Source organism: Motacilla alba, chromosome 1 (genome assembly GCF_015832195.1).
Source record: "Motacilla alba alba isolate MOTALB_02 chromosome 1, Motacilla_alba_V1.0_pri, whole genome shotgun sequence".
In the NCBI taxonomy this organism is placed as follows: Eukaryota; Metazoa; Chordata; class Aves; order Passeriformes; family Motacillidae; genus Motacilla; species Motacilla alba.
In genome coordinates, this window is record NC_052016.1 from 56,621,401 (window position 1) to 56,641,880 (window position 20,480).

At 47.1% G+C, this 20,480-nt stretch overlaps 1 long non-coding RNA gene across 2 annotated transcripts in view; it reads left to right on the top strand.

Moving 5' to 3' along the window:
- The window catches only part of LOC119697498, a 71,071-nt gene extending 51,804 nt beyond the window's left edge, over nucleotides 1-19,267 (top strand). For both annotated transcript variants that reach the window (XR_005255855.1, XR_005255857.1), the window contains 3 exons: nucleotides 5,499-5,663; nucleotides 9,942-10,371; nucleotides 14,697-19,267. This is a non-coding gene — a long non-coding RNA (uncharacterized LOC119697498). The remainder of the gene's footprint in view (nucleotides 1-5,498; nucleotides 5,664-9,941; nucleotides 10,372-14,696) is intronic.
- The last annotated feature ends 1,213 nt before the right edge of the window (nucleotides 19,268-20,480 follow it).

Consider the following 20,480-nt stretch of genomic DNA (forward strand, 5'->3'; position numbering starts at 1 on the left):
TCCTAGAGCCTTCACTACAATTCCTTCACTACAATGCAAACTCCCCACTGTCACTCTACTTCATAACATGGTTTAATAATTGTTTTGCCCAATATTTCTCCCAATTAATATCCTTATCTCAAAGTCCTTGTCAGTGCCTGCATTCTCCATCAAAAACTGTTGTGGTTTGACAGTGCCAGACACCAGGCACCCACAAAAGCTGGGTTCACTCATCCTCCCCTGCCACAGCTGGGCAGAAGAGAGAAAAGTTAAATGAAGGGTTCATAAGTTGAGATAAGGACCAGGAGAAAACACTCCAAGGGCAAAACAGACAACTTGGAAGTGCAAAGTGAATTTATTACTAACATAGTCAGAGGAGGATAATGAGAAGTAAAATAATCCCTTAAAACACCTTTTCTTCCCCAACCCCCTCCCTCCTTTCCACTGACAGTGCAGGGAGACAGGGCATGGGGGTTTGATCAGTTCACCACCCAAGATTTTCTTCCACTGCTCAGGGAGAGGAGTCCATTCCCTGCTATGCCATGGGGTCCCTTCCTGTGGGAGACAGTTCTCCATGAATTTCTCCAGTGTGTTTCCAATCTCACGAGCAGCAGTTCTCCCAAAACTGCTGCACTGTGAGTCCCTCCCATGGGCACACAGTCCTCCCAAAACTGCTGCAGTGTGGGTCACCCTTCCACAGGGTGCAGTCCTCCAAGGACAGGCCGGTCCAGCCTGGAAGCAGGGGCCTGCTCTCTCCACTGCGTCTCCCACTGGACCACAGCCTCCTCCAGGCATCCACCCACTCCAGCATGGGCACCTCCCCCACGGGCTGTGGGTGGATCTCTGCATCTCCCCTGGATTCCCATGGGCTACAGAGGAGCAACTGCCTCACCATGCCTTCCCTACAGCTTGCAGAGGAATCTTGGCTCTGGTGCCTGGAGTACCTCCTCCCTTCCTTCTCCACTGACCATGGTGTCTCCATGTTGTTTCCCTCACACATTCTCACCTCCTTCTCTTCTCTAGCTGGAATTAACACTGCACACAGACCTCACTTTGTTTTGATTTTCTCCTTAAATCTGTTATTACAGAGGCATTACCAGCCTTCCTAATTGGCCCAGGCTTGGCCAGCAGCATGTCCATCCCCAGAGCCATCAGCCATTGGCTCTGCTGGACACGGTGGAAGCTTTCAGCAGCTTCTCACAGAAGCCATCTCTGTGGCCCCCCTGCTACCAAAAACCAGGCCATGCAAAACCGGCACACTACGAGTTATCCAAATAACTTTCCTTGTGAATTGAACTGTTTCCTGTGGATAATGCACTTTTTGCTACCTGCTGCAGAGGTAGAGTCCCTCTGAATGCTTAATGCCTGTGTATTGCTGCTCTGCATGACTGAGAACAGTCTCCTGATCACAGTGTGAGACAGGAAAGCTTGGACTTAGCAGTCCTGTGAGATTTACAAATCATAACAGCTAATCAAGATTTAAAACAGCTCTGGTCTGAAAAGACTAGCAAGTGGTCCAGCTGTGAGTTAATTCATTAGTTGCAGTAAATATCACTGGAAGAGCTTGTCAAAAGGAAATGTGAAGCAGCTGAAAAGAATCGTCCTTAAAGTGAATGTCAGAGGCTTTTGCAGCTGTCATCCAGTGGACTGGAGACTCTGGGCATTGGAGAGAAAATGAGGGTGAAAGACATAAAAATTTGAGTGCAGAGGATAAAGTACCAGTTCCCACTGAGTGATTATAAAGGAAGCAATCTCACCACTACAGGGACCTAATTAGAGACTGAATCTCACAACCATCACAGCACTCTGAGAAACCCAAACCAGCGAACGCAGCCTGCTCAGAGCAGCAGCAGGAGGAGGCTCTGCTGCCTCAGCAGCACGATGGAATATCACGTTTGTGTAGCTGGGGGCATTTCCAGTGTTCTTGTGTCCTGCTCAGTGATCACTTGGGTCCAGAGGAGCCACATCATTCTCCTGCCTGCCAGCACAGCATTGTCCTGGTCCTACAGAAGGCAACAATGGGCTTCCACTGCCACATACCTGAGCATCCCAGAGGAAAGACACCAGGACTCTTTTCCCCATAACATAAGAGTCATTAACAATACAGATTTTCATATTTCTGTGACTGACCTGATAAATCACAAGTTTTCTTGCTCTCCCAAATGTGCAGATCGATGTGAGTCCTCAGGCCTCCCTGGAGACACCAGTGCTGTCAGTCAGAGGTTGCATGTGTGGTTCACTCAAGCCTTGGTGCAGGGCTCAGCTCCACCTCACTCAGCTATTGCCCTTCTGAGATGCTGTCACCCTTCCCTCCATCTTTGTGGAAATGTGGGAACACTGGCTTTAGTTTGAAGCTAATCTTTGGCAGCAATGCCCACTCCTGCCCTAGCTGCTCCCTCCTACCTCTGAGTTGTGGTGCATCACCTAATCATTGGTATGCTAAGCAGGGAATTCTCTGAGTTGGGTCTTTTCTTTGTCTGGTGATTATTTCTAAGCAGCAACAAGTTTTCACTGGATTTTATTTATGACTGGGTCATTCTGGGTGCTGGTCCTCGGCACTTCCCTCCTGGTGCCAGGAAGGACTGTGCCTGCAGGAGCCATGCTCTGGGGTGGGTGAGCAGCAAGGTCAACAAGAAGGAATTCTTGTGCCTGGTATTGTCATGAAAGGCACTTTAATGTAACCCTGGGAGGGTTCAGGGGGCTACAGGGATGTCTGCCATTATCACTACTACTAGCAATGACATTTTTCTATAGCAGGATTTTCCAGGCATAGGGAAGGTCTGTGCTTTCTGAGACAACTCGGACAGCTCAGGAAAGAGAAGGGATAACTGCTCAGGATGCACAGATGTGTCATGTTTGCTGTCATGTTTGAGACCCACGCTTTATGGGTCTCCTCTGAAGCTGGGAGAAGATAGGTGACCTGGCCAGAGAGAGCTCAGCTGACATCTGACAAGGACATTTTCATAGCCAGATGAACAGATAAACAGATGCCTTTTGTTTTGTTCTAGGGAAAGCAAATTACTAGCCTGAGGCCAGGTTAGCCTATATCTTTACCGTATGAAACAAGCCGAAACCACTTCATTTGAGGTTGTTATTTATTTGGGTCAATATGAAACATTTCTAGAATTTATTTTCCATTTTTGGCCATCACATGCTGCTGTTTTCACTCCTATGTATATGTTTTCTTCTCCAACATTTCAGATCTCCTCTCCTGTAATGTTTTAAATCCTTATTTGACTGATGCTGAAGGGGGAGAGTATTAGTTACCTTCCATGACCACTCTGGCCACAATGACTTCCTTTGCTTGACAAGCTGATTATTTTGTCAAGGTGAATGTTAAGTCTATCTGGAGTATCTCTGTGTGTCTTTTGCAAGATTGCAGTTGCAAGGTGGTTTCTTATTGGGCATGTAGTTTCTCCAGACACAGAATACCTTTGAGGGGATATTCCCCCCCCCCACCTTTCCTCCTGAGAGTGATGTTGCTGCAGTTTATGCCAATAAGATTTAGATGGCTGTATCTCTGAATTTGACAAGCTAGTGGATGGCAAGCAAACCCAACTGATGAAATTCCACTGATAAAGAAAATTCTCATCCTAGCAACTACCCAGAAAAGTCCACAAGTAGAGATTAGGAGTTAATAACAACTGCACCAAGTCTGACAAAGCTGCTCGGGGTGTGACCAACAGACACTTCTGTGGAGCCAAAGAATCACTGCAGTGCCTGCTCCCTGCTGCCCTTCATCAGCAGGTTTGGAAGAGCACAATCTCAAGAGGGCCATGGGGCTGATGGGCTCCCAAAAGTACCAGTTACAGGCAGTAGGGATCAGTCAGGAGCCTTTATGACAGCTTTGCAAAACATGGCTTAACACTGCGTAGACTCGTTAAAGTAGGAAAGAAATGTCCTGTCAATTGTCACTGGGGTTGGTGTCTCAGATTGCCACTGATATGGGAGACCATAGCCCCGCTTCACAGAGCCAGTGCACAGTGCAGGATCCAGGTGTGTTTCTGCTTGCCAAAGTGGCTGTAGGCAGGACCAAACTTTGCCATGCACAAGCCACCCAGGCCTCCAGAGACCTCCAAATGGTCATATCCTGCATGATCCCTAAAAGAGGCCAGACAGAACTGCAGCAGGGAAGCTGTAGCATAAGTAGCACCTTCAGATTGTCCATTGGATATAGTTGAGACACAATAGCAAAACTCAAGTAAATGAAATGCATTTCTTAGCAGTTCCTGAGAGTGAACAGGTTGTATTGTTTGTGAGCTGCAAGCCATGTCAAGTGGGGTGGGTCTTCCACAGAGAAATTTCTGCCTCTGGCCCCAAAATATCATTGTAAGAAGATAAGAAAAACATCCAAATTTCTCTTAATTCATTCTAGATGGTACATTATGAGCAACTGGAAGTCAGGCTACTATAGATATTAAGAATTAAGGAAACATTACTAAGCAACACAAAGAACAGAAAACAGTGTGTATTTTCTGTGAAAACTGGGGGGAAAGTCCTGTGCCACTGAATGCTTTGGGAGAATAAGTCTTAATAGCTGCAGTAGCCAAATGTCACCTGGGACCAGCATGTGAACAATTCTTTTGTAATATTATTGGCAAATGTCTCAACATCTTGAGATGCAGAATATAAAAGAAAATGCTGGACAGTGCTTTCTGGTGGTACAGGAACATTAATTTCTCTAACCCTGTGTGGTGGTATCTGACCACCTTGGATATCTGAGGAGGCAGGTCAAAGGAAAACAATGTGTAGATGTGGTTTTCAAAGGCACCAGTTTTCAGTGAGTGTGAACCTCATTTACTGCTAGGAATAAATTTCTTCCTGGCATATTGTGAAAGAAATAGTAAAATAAACAAAAGCATGGTATGCTTTGTAAGATGAGGCAAGCATTTGTAAGAGGTGCCTTTGTAAGATGTTCCTCAGGGCTACACTGTCCACAGGCAAACCAGCTCTGGGTGCCATGTGAGCGCTGAGGGCAAATGCTGGGCTGCTCTTTTCCCAAGCAGATCCTGTCCTGGGGCTTCTCTCCTCACAGTAGGAAGAAGAAAAAGCAGCTTTTACCATCCAAGTGCATGACATTCCTGCTCCTCCTGGGTGGAAAAGAAAGGGAGCTCTTCTCCCCCTCTGCCTGCGAGGGAAGCACTGACTATTGCTGTGAGGAAGCTGTCTCGGGGCGGGCCTTGTTCTCCACAGGCCTCTGCACCCCGGCCATTCCCTGCCCTATTCCAGTGTGCTGGGATGCCCTGGCCTGCCCCTTCCACGCTCCCCCTCTACTCTGTAACTCCGAGCTCTGCCACTTTCTGTCCTCGGAAAGGCAGAGGTGGGGGAGCAGGCTCCCGGCAGCTCCAGAGGAGCAGAGGGTCTCCATCGGGGGTATCTCCTTGTAGGAGACGAAGAAGGCATCTCTGCCCTAAGGGCTGCAGGCAGGCGCAGTCACCAGCCTCCCTCTGCAGCCGGCAGCACTCTGCCTTTTCTCGTTGTTTATTATCTGACGTCTGTTTTCGTGTGTTTCCCTGCAGGCTGGGAGCCAGGAGGGCTGGCGCTTGGGACACCTCCTCCTGGTGGGCTGCCAAGGACGGTGGCAGTGTCCTCCCGCCCAGGGCGGTGGCCCCGGGCACACGGCATCCGTCCCTGCTGCTCGCCCGACCCTCCCCTCGAGACCTACTTCTGCTGGGAGAGGCAAGGTAACCTCGCCACTGAAAATAGCTGGGACGGCGGCCAGCGGAGATTAATGGCTTCATTAACGTCCCCAGTTTATTTATAGGCTTAAAAATGCCTTGGACCTGCAAACCGAGCACAGTTGCTCCGTGTAAGGCAGGGAATCACAGGTCTCCTGCTTCTGCCTTTCCCCTTCCTGCTATTTCGTTCTGATTGCTGGGACTGTAAAACCTCTGGAGCAAGCACTGTTTCTCATTGTGAAGCTACTTTGTAAACCTTCCTAACTGAAGGGACGCACACAGATACTCTCTTTCTTTCTTTCTTTCTTTCTTTCTTTCTTTCTTTCTTTCTTTCTTTCTTTCTTTCTTTCTTTCTTTCTTTCTTTCTTTCTTTCTTTCTTTCTTTCTTTCTTTCTTTCTTTCTTTCTTTCTTTCTTTCTTTCTTTCTTTCTTTCTTTCTTTCTTTCTTTCTTTCTTTCTTTCTTTCTTTCTTTCTTTCTTTCTTTCTTTCTTTTTTTTTTTTTTCAAGAATGCTGTATTTGTCTGGTCTCCTTCCTCTTCCAACTTTTTGTGTGCACACTGTGTCTTGTGGCCCTCTTGGAGAAAATTCTCTTTTTGATGAATTCTTGAGGCAAAGGCTGAGCAGCCATCACAGGAATTAATGATTTCCCAGCTTGGGATTTAAACTGTGAGCCCTGTGGGAGGAAGACTGAGATTCTCCTAGCTGTGGAGAGCCTGGAGAGCACTTAGGACATGTAGGGCCCTAGCGAGAAATGCAGATGCAATTAGGGATTGTGGAGGTCTTCCAACAAAAGCCAGCAGAGCTAGCCCAGCACCCAGGTCCTCCAGGAGCCTCATGGGACTGGTGAGAAAAGACCACCCCAAGTGTGTTGGCCCCAGAAGAGGAGTTTTTGGCTCATGACCTGTGGCCATACTGCCTGGCCTGTTTCCCAGCGGTCAGTGAAAGGTAAGTGAGAAAGTGAAAAAGCACAAATCCTAGGGATAGGCTGTGTGACTGGGAGATAGATGGCTCCATGAGTAGGAGAAAAAGGTAAAAATGCCTGTCCTCACACCCAGAAGCATGGATCACCAGCATGGCAACTCATGGAAGTGAGGTTGTTTCAGAGGGCAGCCACTCTTCATTTCACTGTTGCTTTTTTGTTGTATCAATCTGAGATAAACTCCTGTGTCAGTCTCCCCTTAACCCTCATCTTCTCGGGATGAAATAAAGAACCAGCAGAGAACCACTCAAACCTCTGTTGTCTTAATTTTCCCTCTGGACAGCGAGACTACTTCAGAGGAGAGTGAATGAGCCCAAAATGGTAGAAGGAGGGTCTCTGTGCCACTACAGCTGAAGCCACAACCCTGGGATGGCCTCACCCTGCCAGCAACTGGTGGTTTTGGGGCATCTTCGGGCCTTGCTTTCCCCATCCTCTCTTTCCCACTTGGGTTCTTGGCTCCAGATCTCCTTCATCCCATCTTGGCCAGGCCCCAGCTCTCCTGGGATGGGGCTGTGATGAGGATGGGAATGCCAGCTCGCATCTCACTTTCCACATCTGTTAAATGGGACCGTGACGTTCTAACTTTACATGGAAGTGTTCCAGGCCAGGTTGGATGGGGCTTTGAGCAATCTGGTCTAGTGGAAGGTGACTCTGCTCATGGCAGGAGAGTTGGAACTGGAGGGTCTTTAAAGCTCCTTCCGACCCAAACCATTCTGTGATTTTCTACAGTCCATGGAGGGGCAAAAGCAGACATGCAATTCTTCAGCCATCCAGAAATGATAACTGGGACAGTATTTCTATGCCTGATATACATGAGATCCTGTGTAATTTTAAAGGCTTCAAGAAAAAGACAATTCATATGCAGCACCTGAGACAAAGGCAAGAAGGGGGAAAAGAGTCATGTTTAACTGTACTCTATTTATTCTAGGAAAGAGTCACATTTTATATAGTTGTGTCTCATCTAAATTCCTGAACATCTGACCAGAAAAGTCAGTGCAACTTTCTCACTAGGCAGATGTCAGACTATGGTAGTGAGTCTCGTGACAAGAGACCATCTGCATCTCAAACTGATTACCTGCTTTGAAAAGTAAATATAAAAAGTAGAGGTTTTTGGGTTTTTTTTTTAAACAAGATGGCTAAACTTCATTTCAGCTCTGGGACACATAGCCCTGAATGCTAGTGCTACCCAGCTTCTGTGACATTACTCACTCCTGATACAGAAAGCAAGAGCTGGGTTTTTTTTTTTCCTGTTTCACTGGGCTACACCCAGTTGTAACCATATTTAACCTTCCTTTTTCTAGCTGCCAACACTGGGTGGCACTAAGTAACTCCTTCTGACATTTTACAAAATTGACTCTAAAACCTTGAATCACACTGATTTGGCTCCACTCTGTCTTGACAGCAAATGGTTTTGTTTGAGAAACTTTGGATCATATGGTTGTTGCATCGAAACATCTGACTTGCATGGCATGTTTTGTACTTCCTTGGTTTGTTAGGTTGTTAAAACTCTCATGAAACTCTGGCCTTACAGCCTGGTAAAGGTTCAATGTGCTGTTGGATTTGAAAGCCAAATTTCCTGTACTGAGTTGAGAATTATGGAATACTTGAATATATACACCTGAATATCCAATCTGTGCTTTATGTCAGAGGTTTAAATAAGTCTCACTGAAAGGCTGAGGTTGAAAGGCACCACTGGAGATCACCTAGGCCAAGCCCTCTACTTGAGCAAGGTCAGTTAAAGCAGGGTTAACCAGGTGGTCCCCAAAGGCTTCCAGGAGCCTGTTGCCAGCCCCAGAGTTTCCTTGTCAGTCTCTAACCAGAGCCTGGACACTGCCATGTCTGCTGGCTGCCACTGCCAGCTACACTCTGTAAAAGTCCTGCTAAAATAAATCAGCTTTAAAAGAAGCACCCTGACAAACATGTGGCTGTCACCCCCACTGGCTGTGCTCACCCTAAAAGCACCCCAGCCACCCTTTAACCAGCCTGTCATGGCTCCAGTGGGCTCTGGGAGATGCTGGTGCATATGGTGATGGAGGTGGCAAAAAATCAGGGCCAAGTGGTTTGTCCTCAGAGGACACCCCAGCTCTATGAGCAGCCTGATCTAGTGGCTGGCATCCATGCCCACGATGGGGGGATTGGAACTAAATGATCTTTAAGGTCCCTTCCAACTCAAGCCATTCTATGATGCTATGACAATGGCTTGTGGCCATTGTCAGCTATGCCATCTGTAGAGCCCACTGCCATGTTCTGGTAACAAACATTACCATTGTTGTGCATGTACCTGTCTGAAGGTATTTACATTCTAACTGTCAGCAGATGGCATAACCTGATGGGCTCATAAAGATGTGTGTCCTGAAAGGAGGACATAAAAATACCAATGATAGTAGCTAAAAATGCTCAATACGGAAATTAGGTGAGCAAGTCTTGACAGGCTCACCATGGCCATTCTGACAGCAGTGGGAGAGGTGCAGCTGAGGAAGAAGCTGCCCAGGGTGAGAGATGGTAACTGCTGAAGGTCCTTAATGTCTCCAAGCAGAAGAGCAGGCAGAGGGCAAGACCATCTGGTGGCTATGTTAGAGCCAGGGCATCAAGGATCACACATGAAGCAGTACCGGCTGTATCCCTTCCCTCTCCTGTGGCAGTGGGAAGGGGGTACAAGTAGAGCCAATGATGTCTGAAGAACAGCTTACTCACTGAAAAGCACAGTTTCTGATTGACCAAAGCTATCTGCCAATTGGTGTGCAACCATTCATCAGAATTAGCCCCAAAAATTAGAAACATAAAAATGGCTTGCTTTGTTGGTTTGAGGTTCTTTTTACTTTTTTTTTTTTTTTTTTTTTTTTTTTTTTTAAGCTGATCTCAAAAGGAAACCTCAGCTGGAGTGAGGATTTACCCGACATGCTGTGTCTTCAGAGCGTGGCCAAACCACAGGACAGCCTGCAACGGGGCTCTCCTAATCCTCTTGCTCAGGGTAGAATTATTTACACTGTTTATTGGACCAGATAGAGCAGGAATATCAGCAGGACTAAACTGCCTGCCCCAAAGAGCAGGCCTGGGATCTGGTAGGCAGTGGACAAGAGCAGTTGTTTCAGAGCAGCATTGGCTGCTCAGGCCAGCCAACAAAAAAGAGGCTGAATTTGACAGCATAGCATGGCGCTTGACTCCAGCTTAGCTTGGCCCTGTGTGTTGGGCCTATGGACCTAGGAGCAAACCAGTATTTTTTAAGTTTGGTGGTTTTTTTTTAATCCCAGCTTAAAATGCCCAGGAATATGATGCTATAGCTCACCAGTGCTCAATTCCATAGGGTGTGTAGTGTGGCCTGAACTGAGGCATGAGAACGTTCTGGAGAGCTGGAGGATGGAAAGGCTGGTGGGACCATGCTGGAGGAACATCCTGAAGGAAATGAGAAAGAGCTTGTTTATGTGGCTCTTGAAAATTGTCCCAGGATAATCCATGGCCAGAGCAGCACTGCCTGGTGGCTGGAGGGAGCTGCTTGTCCCGGTCCAGAGGACAGCATAGGCATCTGCTGACCAACACCACGGGAACAATCAAGGATGAGGACCCAGAGTCAGCTGGGGAGCTGTGTCTGACATTGTATGCACATCTGACAGCCCTAGCTACATTGCCAGCAAAGAAGAGATGGACTCCAGCCCTGGATTTGTGCTCATTGTCTGCTGGGCTCTCTGCTAACTCTGAGCCTTTGGTGTGGATCACTCCAAGAAGCAGTTGCCAAGGTAAATGTTCTCCTTGGGAAGCAAGCTCTAGGCACATTGCCTGTGAGCCCTGTCCTGGCCTTTGTGCTGAGCAGGGTAGGCACAGCAAGGCACAGCCAGTCTCCTGCCTCTTTGTGCTCCATCTCATGTTCCTCTGGTGCTGCCTGGCACACTGGGTGTGATATTGCTTCCAGGAAAGCTTTTTAAAAATATTTTCCATATGAGAAACAGAAGGGGTTTGAACTTGCATCCTGTGTGCTCCGAGGCTGTGTTGTAGGCAGTGGATTGCAGTAGGTGATTGCTTCTCTTCATAGGCCTTGTGGCTGAGGACAAAATTTCCTTAGGAATCTCCCTTTCCATTCCCATGAGGGTTTTTGAGGTTGACCTGTATCATGCTTTTTTAGCCTTTAGCTTGATTGCCACACAGAAAATCAACTATTGGAAGATCTGCCTTGTCAAATAGACAAAGGCCCCGACAGGCAGAAGCTCTTTGGAAAGAGGCCTTGGCTTTGCAGGGATCATGAGGATTTGGGTAGAATTCAGGCAGAGGATAAACCCCACTATCCAAGAGGATAACTTGAGGAAAGGGAGTTGCACAGGATTTTTCCACTGCTGTAGGAACCTTTGCTGTAATTCAGCAAGTGTTGATTAACCCTGGATGCTGGATTCTTAAAAAGTGATTAGTGAGATCACCCTGGAAATAGAAACAGATGTGCCATCTGTTACGCAGTGTATGGGGCTCAGAGGGAGGTTTTGCTGAAGCACTGAGAGAAAGGAAGAGATCCCAACACTGAAATGAGACTTCACTCCTGTCGCCTTCCTGTTTACCTCCCTGTGAACATGTGAGGTGAACTGGTGGGATTCACTGTCAGTGGACTGGAGCTGTAGTTCTGGCCAGTGGCTGGGTTAAGAGATGAGCTACAGTGGCATCTCAGCCTTCAGGGGAAGACATGGTGTCAGCGACACTCTCCAAACACCTGGAATCCCAAAGCAGGAAGTCTGGGCTTCAGTCTGAACTTGTGCTGGTGCTGCCTCAGAGCATCTTTCCCCTCAGTGAAATGTAAACTGGAGGTGGTTTTTGGTTTTTTTTTTAATATTTCTATGGAGTTTTTCCTGTGCTGTATCCCTGCCCCAAAATGCTCTCCCTTCATCCTGTAGTGACTCACTGCAGGTCTCAAGGATTATCAGAAGCACTAAGCAGCTCTGGGACAGCAATTGCAATAATGCTTCAACAGCTGTGATTGTCCACAGCCGTGCTTTCTGTCTTCCTCCAGAGCAATGGAGGATTTTAAGGAATGGTGCAAGGCTGAAGAAGGCAATACATCCATATGTGCTTTCCTAAATCTAATCTGGCATCCTTCTGGCTGCCATAACCTCTGGAGAGCAAAGTGCACATTTGTGCTGTTCATAGCACTGCTGCCTGCTAACCAATATCTGCTCTAATAGGGGAAGCATTGCAGCACCTGGGGAGAACGGAAGCGGGTTCCCTTTGATCTGCAGGGCACCTCTCTCAGCGCAGCTGCACAGCCAGGTAGAAAACTGTCAGGATTCTTGTTTTCTGCTTCCTTTTTCTCGGACTAAATCTCTAGTCTCATACTCCAAAAGAGCCTCTGGCAGGCCTCCATATAAAAATATAACAATATCACTACTACTTATTATTCATACATGCTATTTATTATTCATATTCAGGAGCAGAGAAGGGCCATTGCTTTACGACCATGCAATAAAACAGGTCACTGCTCCCCATGTGCTTTGAAGCCCAGGACATGATCCAGTGGGGGTAGGAAATGGGACTCCAGGCACATAAAAGGGATTGCTACAGCGGTTTCCTTGGCAGAGATCAGACCTAAATACACAACACGCCTATAAAGCACAGGTACAGCTCCACAGTGGAAAAGGAGCCCAGCATCCAGCTGCCTCCCTCAAGCAGAGGTGTTGCAAAGGAGGCTAAGCACTGCTTCACCAATACCTTTGGGGATCTGCTGAGTGTGGAGCCTGCTGGCATTGCACTGGTTTTACCTGGGTAAAGCCAGCTGCCCCTTAAAACTAATGACTTAACTGCCCTCCTGTTGCTCCTCTTGCCCCACCTCTACCCACTATTACCTGCCCTTGTTTGTGGAGTCTCCACTGGGAAGAAGGTGGGGCAGGTGATATGCCATGAGGAGGAGGGTGACCAGCTGGATTCAGCATGCAGTTGTTCTTTACATTACCAGAATGTCATTTCAACCGCCACCCACACCCCCAGCTCCAGCATTTCATGGCCATCCTCTTGGCTTGTTGCCTAGGATGCTGGGAGGAGCTCAGTTTAGAATTCAAGAGGGTAGAGGGGACAGCCTGGAGAGGAAAACTCACCTTCTGGAGGCGAGGGCACATCTAGGGGCAGGTAGAAATTTCAAGAGCAGAGCCACCATCTCCTTCCAACACCACCTGTATGGTCGGGAACCTGAGTAGACCCCTCCAACTTCATTCACTCCAACAGGAATCTGGGGACACAAAAATGTGTGGTGAGCAAGAAGGGCTCAGGTTTGCTCTCTGGTTCCCTATAGAGGCATTTTGGCACCTCACAGAGGAGTTAGGGGACAGGCAAGCACAGCACAGGGGGAAAGCAGAATGCTGTGGAAGCCTTTGGAGACAGCACCCCCACCAACACCTCTTTTTCCCCCCAGCAGAGGCAGCAACCTTCTGCCTCCCATCCCAAATGGAGCTGCCCCCCAGCAAGCCCAGCTGTCCTCAAGGATGACATGGCTCTTCCGGGCTCTCACTTGTTCGCGCAGGGCTGATCCAAAAAAGATGTTGGCAGAAGATGTTACAGACCTTTCAAAATCCCTCTTCATATTCTAGCACTTCTTCCTCTCCATCCTCAGACAGGAATCACACAGGTCTGGACCTCATTCCCCAGCCCTGGAGCCCCAGCAAGAAAAAGCCAGTGCCCAGCAGCAAGTTCTCCCAATTACTCCTTCTAAAAATACTTTCACCAAAGAGTTGATTAACACTACAAAACGTCCTCTCTGAGCACCTGTACCATGCACAAGGATCACACACCCACTGCCCAGGGAGAGGGATGGGGTCCAGACTCCTCCTGGAAGCCCTAATGAGGGTTGGGGTGAAGGGATGGGTGAGGGGAGAAGGGATGTTTTCATGAAGGGCAATGGTTATCCTCAGAAAAAAAGTCACATAATATAAATTTTTTGTCCCTCTAAACCATGGAAACAAAAATATATTGTTACTCTCTATTTCCATGGAGCTTTCATCAGAAAAATGGAAAGCATGTTTAAAAAATAGGAAGAAGGATGTGGGGAGCCTTACCAAAGGTGTCTGAAGTCTCTGAGCACACCTGCCTGGCAGTGTTAGCACTGCTGGACCCTGTATCCTGGAGCTCAGTGATGCTCAGGGGACAAGGCAGTCCACCCACGGGGGGTTTTTCTCCAGTCAGCATTCACACAGCTGGAGCAAGGACACAGGAAGAAGTGCTGGTGGTCCTGAATGCTTTGTTTGAGCAGCTGAAAGGAGAAATGTTTTCTCCCACGGTTTATTGGAAAAGCAGAGTAGAGTGGCTGCCAACACAGCGACAAGGTCCCCACTCAGCGATGAAGGTCTGCACTCAAGGGCGCACTGGAGCATACTCTGACATGGCAGCCCAGCCTCCCCTGGGACAGAAACCACCCACTGCTGGACCTACAACCACCCACAACAATCCTCACACTGCCCCTTGGGCCTGCCTGCCCTAACAACTCAGCAATAACTCCCCTCTCCCCACACCCAAGCATAACCACACATTTTTCCCAAGTGTTTAGCAAATGTAATCTCTGTGTTTTATACCTTTCACTCATTGATCAAGCTGATGTGTTTCTCTTTTGGACAAATAGTCATTACATCTGAAAGTTTATGGCTTGGCTTTGAAGTTAATGTTCTCTGAGATGAAGGAGAAAGTTCACACTTCTTCTATTGCTTCCAGCCCTTCTGGCTGCAGACCAGATAAGAGAGTGATGCCTTCAATTTACAAGTGACGAGTATTTTTTCAGGCAGAAAAGCTGAAAGACTTCTTAATGTAATAATGGCTTGAATATTGCTATAGTGCTCAGCAAAATGCTAGAAAAGGAGGGAAGTGAGTCCATGAAACATATGGACCCCTCAGACTGGTTTTTTCTCTATTTACAGCCTCATTTTCATCTGAGGCTGCGTTTCCCTTCCTCCACTCTTTTGCTGTTGCAGCCACTGACTCTGTTTGTCCACAAGCTGTCATTTTCTGCCAGCAACCTTCCTGTGTGGAAGAACAGCCTTCACAGCCAAAAAGTTTTCTCCTGTTTAACATTAAGAGGTCTCTCCTTCTAATTCTTCTTGAATAGGTAAAGAAAATGCAGTTTTACGGCACGCTCCATTAACAGCCAAGACTGATTGTTTAAATTAAGGCATCCAGTTCCTTCACACTTCTTTGGAAATTTCAGCCCTGGTGTTACCTTTTCAAGCCTCCTACTTCTCCTCCTTCCTACTTCAGCATCAGCTCCTCCAGCCTTCACTGGGAGAAAGATTTTAGAAGCTTTTAGGAGCAACCTGCACAGAATGCTTGGATCATGACTGTCACTACCTGCAAGCTCCAGGGAGAGTAAGCAAGGCTGAAGGGACTTTGGAGAGGGATTGGGTTTCCCAGAGATCCATCAAGCCAGCTTTGGGAAGTCTCTAAAGATGGCAGAGCCACCATTTGAGTAGAGGTGCCTGCGCTTGCCCACGTCCTGCTCCTCTGCCCACCATATCCCTCTAGGCCTCTTCACTCAGATGTGGCTTTTCTATTTGACCCCACCAGTCATAGGACTGGACAAAAAAAGAGATGCCAGGAAGACCTATATGTACCTCTCAGCTGGGGCTATGTGAGCTGTGAAATGTAGCTCCGACAAGAACTCCTGCAAAGCGTGCACAGTATTGCAAGTATTTTGATACTGCTAACGAGTAGATGGTTGTATAAATAAAATACCTTCTGATATGTATTTACAAAACATCAAGATTTTCAGTAATTTAGGATTGAATTACACCCTGTTGTAGCACATAAGGGGAAGGATTAGGGCACTGCAGCTCACAGCTGGGCAGCTAAACCCGCTTTTCCTGTTCAATCGTCTGCCTTCGATCTGTTTCTCTTGAATATTCAGCTGAAATTCAGCTGAAAGGCATCAGCCATGCTCAGATCAGTAAAGTACCACTGGATGAATGCTTGTGCTCTTTGTAGAGTGAAATTTGGCACCTGAGGGATCACAAGCCCCCCAGCAAAAAGTGGATTCCTCCCTATTGTTGGGTCAGGTGCTGCTGAGAATTGGCAGCTGAGCAGCACAAGGCTCTCAAGCCTCCCTGGCACAACCACAAGGACTGGTCAGAAAATCCCTCCCAGGAGGTGATGAAAAACCCCAGGGTGCCACCAACATCCCCCACACCGGCCAACAGAGCCCCTCCATCACTACAGACCTGCAGCATCCTTTGCCAAATGTAGTAGTTCCCTTTTGTTGACACCTGTGCTGCTCATTTATTTGCCTCTGTCAGCATGACCAAGTGACGTGATGGGCTCTGCAGGATTTCTGTTGATCCTCCTCCATGTCTTGGCATTAGGATCTGGCTTGTTGACCACTCAAGAAATTTCCCTTTCTTTTATTTCACTCCACTTCATCCTTTGATGTAATGCTAAATAAAATCTACTTATTGTTTAACCACACCTCACAGCAGCAGTGGTTATGTTTGTTGCTGGTTTAGTTTCCAAGTAATTTAAATAAACAACTGAGCCATGAGGAGAAACTACAAAACATCCTTTTCCCCTGGACATCATGACATGGCAGGCCATTAATATTTCTTTAGCACAACAAACTTTGAGGCTTGAAATACATACCTTGGTTTGTCAAGTGGGATAATTATTAACATTTTTAACTATCCAGCTAATGAGCTCCTGTGTTGCAGTGTATGTGGGGCTGTACAGTGTTTCTCACACCAATTTCTTGGGAAATCTGGGTCTGTAATTTGGTGCAGTCCTCGCAGCAGGAATGTGTTTAATCTTCTAAGGTGACGTCAGCCACTCTTGTCCTGGCATTAAAAGTCAGCCAGTGTCCCTTCCAGCTTTCCCAGGCAATCAGCAGCCAGAAAATCAGTGTTGTGCTTGGGGACACCAGCATCAGGAAGTGTGAAGGTGGTTGTCCTGCTTCTGGTGTCAGGGCTTCCATCTGGGAACCAGCCCCAGTGCAACACCCCCTCTATTTCAGTGAATGCCCAATCTTTCCTTCAGCAGCACCTACAAGTGCTTGGCAGTGCCACTCTGGAGACACAATGGATAGATCTCCCCCCAGGAGAACTCAGGGGTTGGAAGTCGCTTTAGGGTCTTTGATGCTTTTCTCTCCTTCCCCTGGGGAAGGCAGGGCCAGTGGGAGGGGGGCTGGGTATCAGCGGCACTGGAGCATCCCCGGGGCTACCAGGGACACCAGGACATCCCGTGCTGTGGCCCAGCTCTGTTTTATGGTGCTGCCTGCTCACTTCCATTTTCAGAGGGTGGCATAGCTGAAAGTGAAGCTGTGCACCCCTCGGGGGAGACATTCTGGAGAACACCAGCCGGTTCTCCAACTCCACCACAGAGCAATATTGTTTCACCACAAAAAAATCTCACTGGCCAACACACAGCAGGTCTGGAGCAGCCCCTGAGAAGCACCAGGCTCTGCATCCCATTAGGGCTGCCCGGAGGAAGCTGGACAGGATTTTTATTAAATCAAGCTCAGTCAATGCTTAAAGAAGGGCTTTTTTGAATTACGAGCTGAACCTCATGTTTGGTGCCCTGCCAAGCTCAGGATAGTGCGAGGAAGAAAAGGAGATGTATTTTTGGACTCCATGTCTGCTAACAGGCTGTTAGATAAAATTAAAGAGGCTGTTTATAAAGAATCCGCTGGTGCTGAAGCAGATGTGGAGGCCCGAGTTTATGACAAGATATATTTCTGGTGTTGGCACGAACAATCAATTTCATTCAGGACTTTCCTCATGCTGTAATGATTTGTTGGTTTGGGATTGATTTCTTTTTTATTTATTTCATTATTTTAACTGAAGCTGGCACAATGCCCTCATTACTTGTGATAAACTTGTTTGTTTACTTATGTTGTGGTAACTGGAGAGCTGGACTCAGGCTCTGCTTCCTTGGATGCTGGTTGTTTCCTACCAGAGCACTTGGAGCTGTCTGACACTGGCACTGTGTTTTAAAAATACACTGCTTTCCTCAGCCTTGCAGGCAGCAAGGGCATCGCTGTGCTTTTACAAGAAAAATCAAGAGCACAAGTGAAGGCACATTGTCATTAATTATGTATGGTTTGGGTTTTTCCTGCCTTGCTGCTCCTCCTTGGACCCTACACTGAGTCCTGACTTCCTTATGGCACAGATAAAAACTTGAAAGAGAGAAGCCCAACACAATTGCTGTGATCTAAATGTACAGCAGGGCATTGCATATGGAAGGCATAATATTTGATGGTAAATTTTGGTTTGACATTATAGTAGAAGTTAAGGGAAAAGGTGTCATCCTTGGCCTAGGGTTTCATAAGTGCCATAGGCAGATGGGCTCTTTTAAACCTTCCCCTCCTCTTTTAAAAGGAGAAACTCACAATCTGGACTCAAGCAAACCTTAAAGTCATAAAATCCCAGGTTCCAATAAATCTTTGTTTTATGAAAACACATTGAGCATATATCAAAACAGAAACTGTAAAAGAAATTAAACATGTGTGTGTCACATACTCTGCTGGATTCTTCTTAATAGTTTTGCAGGATCGGTGGAATAACGAGGTGCAGTTTTGCTCTGTGAAGTTTTGGCACCTCCCTGCAGTGCTGTTGGGCTGCCCACCCAGAACACGAGCAAGCACAAGGGGAAGGGATGGCAACTCCACTCCCACCTCCTCTCCCTTCTTTCCCAGAGCAGACAGGCTGGGCTGTAGCTGTATCCCCACAGGCCCTGGGCATCACAAATCTTCCCTTTGGTGGCCCAGCAAAGTGAGGACTTCCTCCTCCAGCTCAGTGAGTGGCAAGGCTGTAGCAAACAACAGTGCTGTAAGTCAAGGGGAGGGAAAAGTAAAATGATATCTGGGAGGAGGATTTGCCTGCCTGTTCCCGTAAAGTGGAAGAGCAAAGCAAAAATGAAAGGAACTGGGATCACACTGCAGAGACACAGATTTTAACAAGTTCCTTTTCAGGGCTTTAAAAGATTATGCATGTGACGTAATCTTGACATTTCCTGGCCGACTGGTGATTTCCTTGGATCAAATATCCGGAATCCTGGGGACTTGTCACCACCTCGTGCAGCTCCTATTACTTGCAGCACCCCAGGGGACACAGAAGGAGCGAGGCAGAGGGTTCTGGGTCAGAGGGCAGAACCTACATCCCTGTCCCTGTGCTCCCTCTCACCCTGGCTGGGTGAGACACGGACCCCACACCTTCCCTTTTAGAAATTCCCCTTAACTTTGAGGGTTGAGGTTTTAGGCTCCTGGCCACGGGTCCTGCACCCAGAAGCCTTGGCAGAGAGACTAAAGCCTGGGAGAACCCTGGCAGGGACAGACCCTCAGACCATGTAACAATATATAATCTATTTCTTTCAATCTGTTGTAGAATGACTATTTTATAAAATTCCAAGTGACTTGCTGGAGTAGTCAACACTAAGACCAAAAGCCAGCAGAGCCCTATAAATTTTGGGAATCTTCTTATCATGAAGATTCATCAAGTTTCTGCTGGTAGTGTGCTGAAACCTTAAAGTTATGGGGAAAGAGAAAAAAAATGCAGTAAAACATTAATTAACATTTTATCAAGCATTGGGACAGGCTTCCCAGGGAAGTGGTAAAGCTGCCAAACCTGGAGGTTGCAACCAGAGCAGGGACCAAGCAGGGCACAGTGGCAAACCCCCATCCTGACTTGAGATCCTGCAACCTCTGCTGTAGTGGGTAGAAGGAAAAAAAAAAAACACAAAAACACAAACTCTTCCCAGAATTTTTTAATCTGGATTTCCAAAGAGTGTCTAAATTTGGGTTGCTCAGGAGCTCTCTGTTATTAATTACCCTAAAATAGGTACAACCAAAGGCAAGCAAAGAAGCACCTGTCTGGGAAGCACTCATACCATGACCAAACACTCCAGGCAGCTCTTCCCCAACTCATCTTCCCCACCAGGGAACCATTGGCAAATCAAGTCAGCTGGAGGCTGCAGGTGCCAGGGGATCAGGGTGATGGGAGCTGCAGGGGTCACCCTTCTGCTCCTGACCCGGCAGGTTCAGGCTGGCAGTGGCTTTTGCTGTGTGTAAGCAGGGAAGCTGCTGCTGAGAGGTTAATGCAATTCCCCTCTTAAAAAGTATTTAGAAAGGGCATTTAAAAGAGTATCACCAACTAGTTTAATGCAGCACCAGCGTGGCTTCAGTAGTATTTAAAAAAATTAACCCTAATATTAAAAAGAATATATATTTTGTTATGATTTCCATGCAAATAGTGTAAATAATTGATAGAGGATGTTGCAACCCTTCCAGCACAGCCCTGCACAGAAGAAAGAGAAAGTGAAACAAGTGCAAGCTGGAAAGCCCCCAGGAGGGCAGGGAGACAAGGCCAGGAGGAGCCTTTGGCAGGGCTCCTGCCTGCCCAGTGGCCCAGGCTCCCCGTCCCAGGCAAAGCCTGGACAGAAGGTTACAGCAAGGATTAGTTAAGCAGCATGGGTTGTTTTTGGTTTTTAGCTTAAATATATCCCATAACAGCTTTTTATACTCACTTGGAGACACATGGCGTTATTTTCAGGCTTGGGTCACTTCAATTTTATTATTGCAGGTGGCCCAAATAAACTTTACCGAGATTTTTCTTGTATGTTTTCTAAAGAGAACTGTAAAATGAACAGTTAAGAGGTTTGTTGGAGCTTTTTAATAAGGATGGGTAGCAGCTTCCCCATCAGTTTTACAATTATGCACTCTGCCTCAACCCTGACATTAAATGCATCGTCCCAATGCCAAAGAAATCAACGGTACTTACCTGACAGATGCAGATATTCAGATGCACAGAACAACTGTTTATTACAGGCATTTCAGGCAATCTTCATTGTGTCATGCATCCCCATTTCCACCTTTCTTTCCTACGTTTTGCTTCACTAAAAACCTCCACAAAGCTGC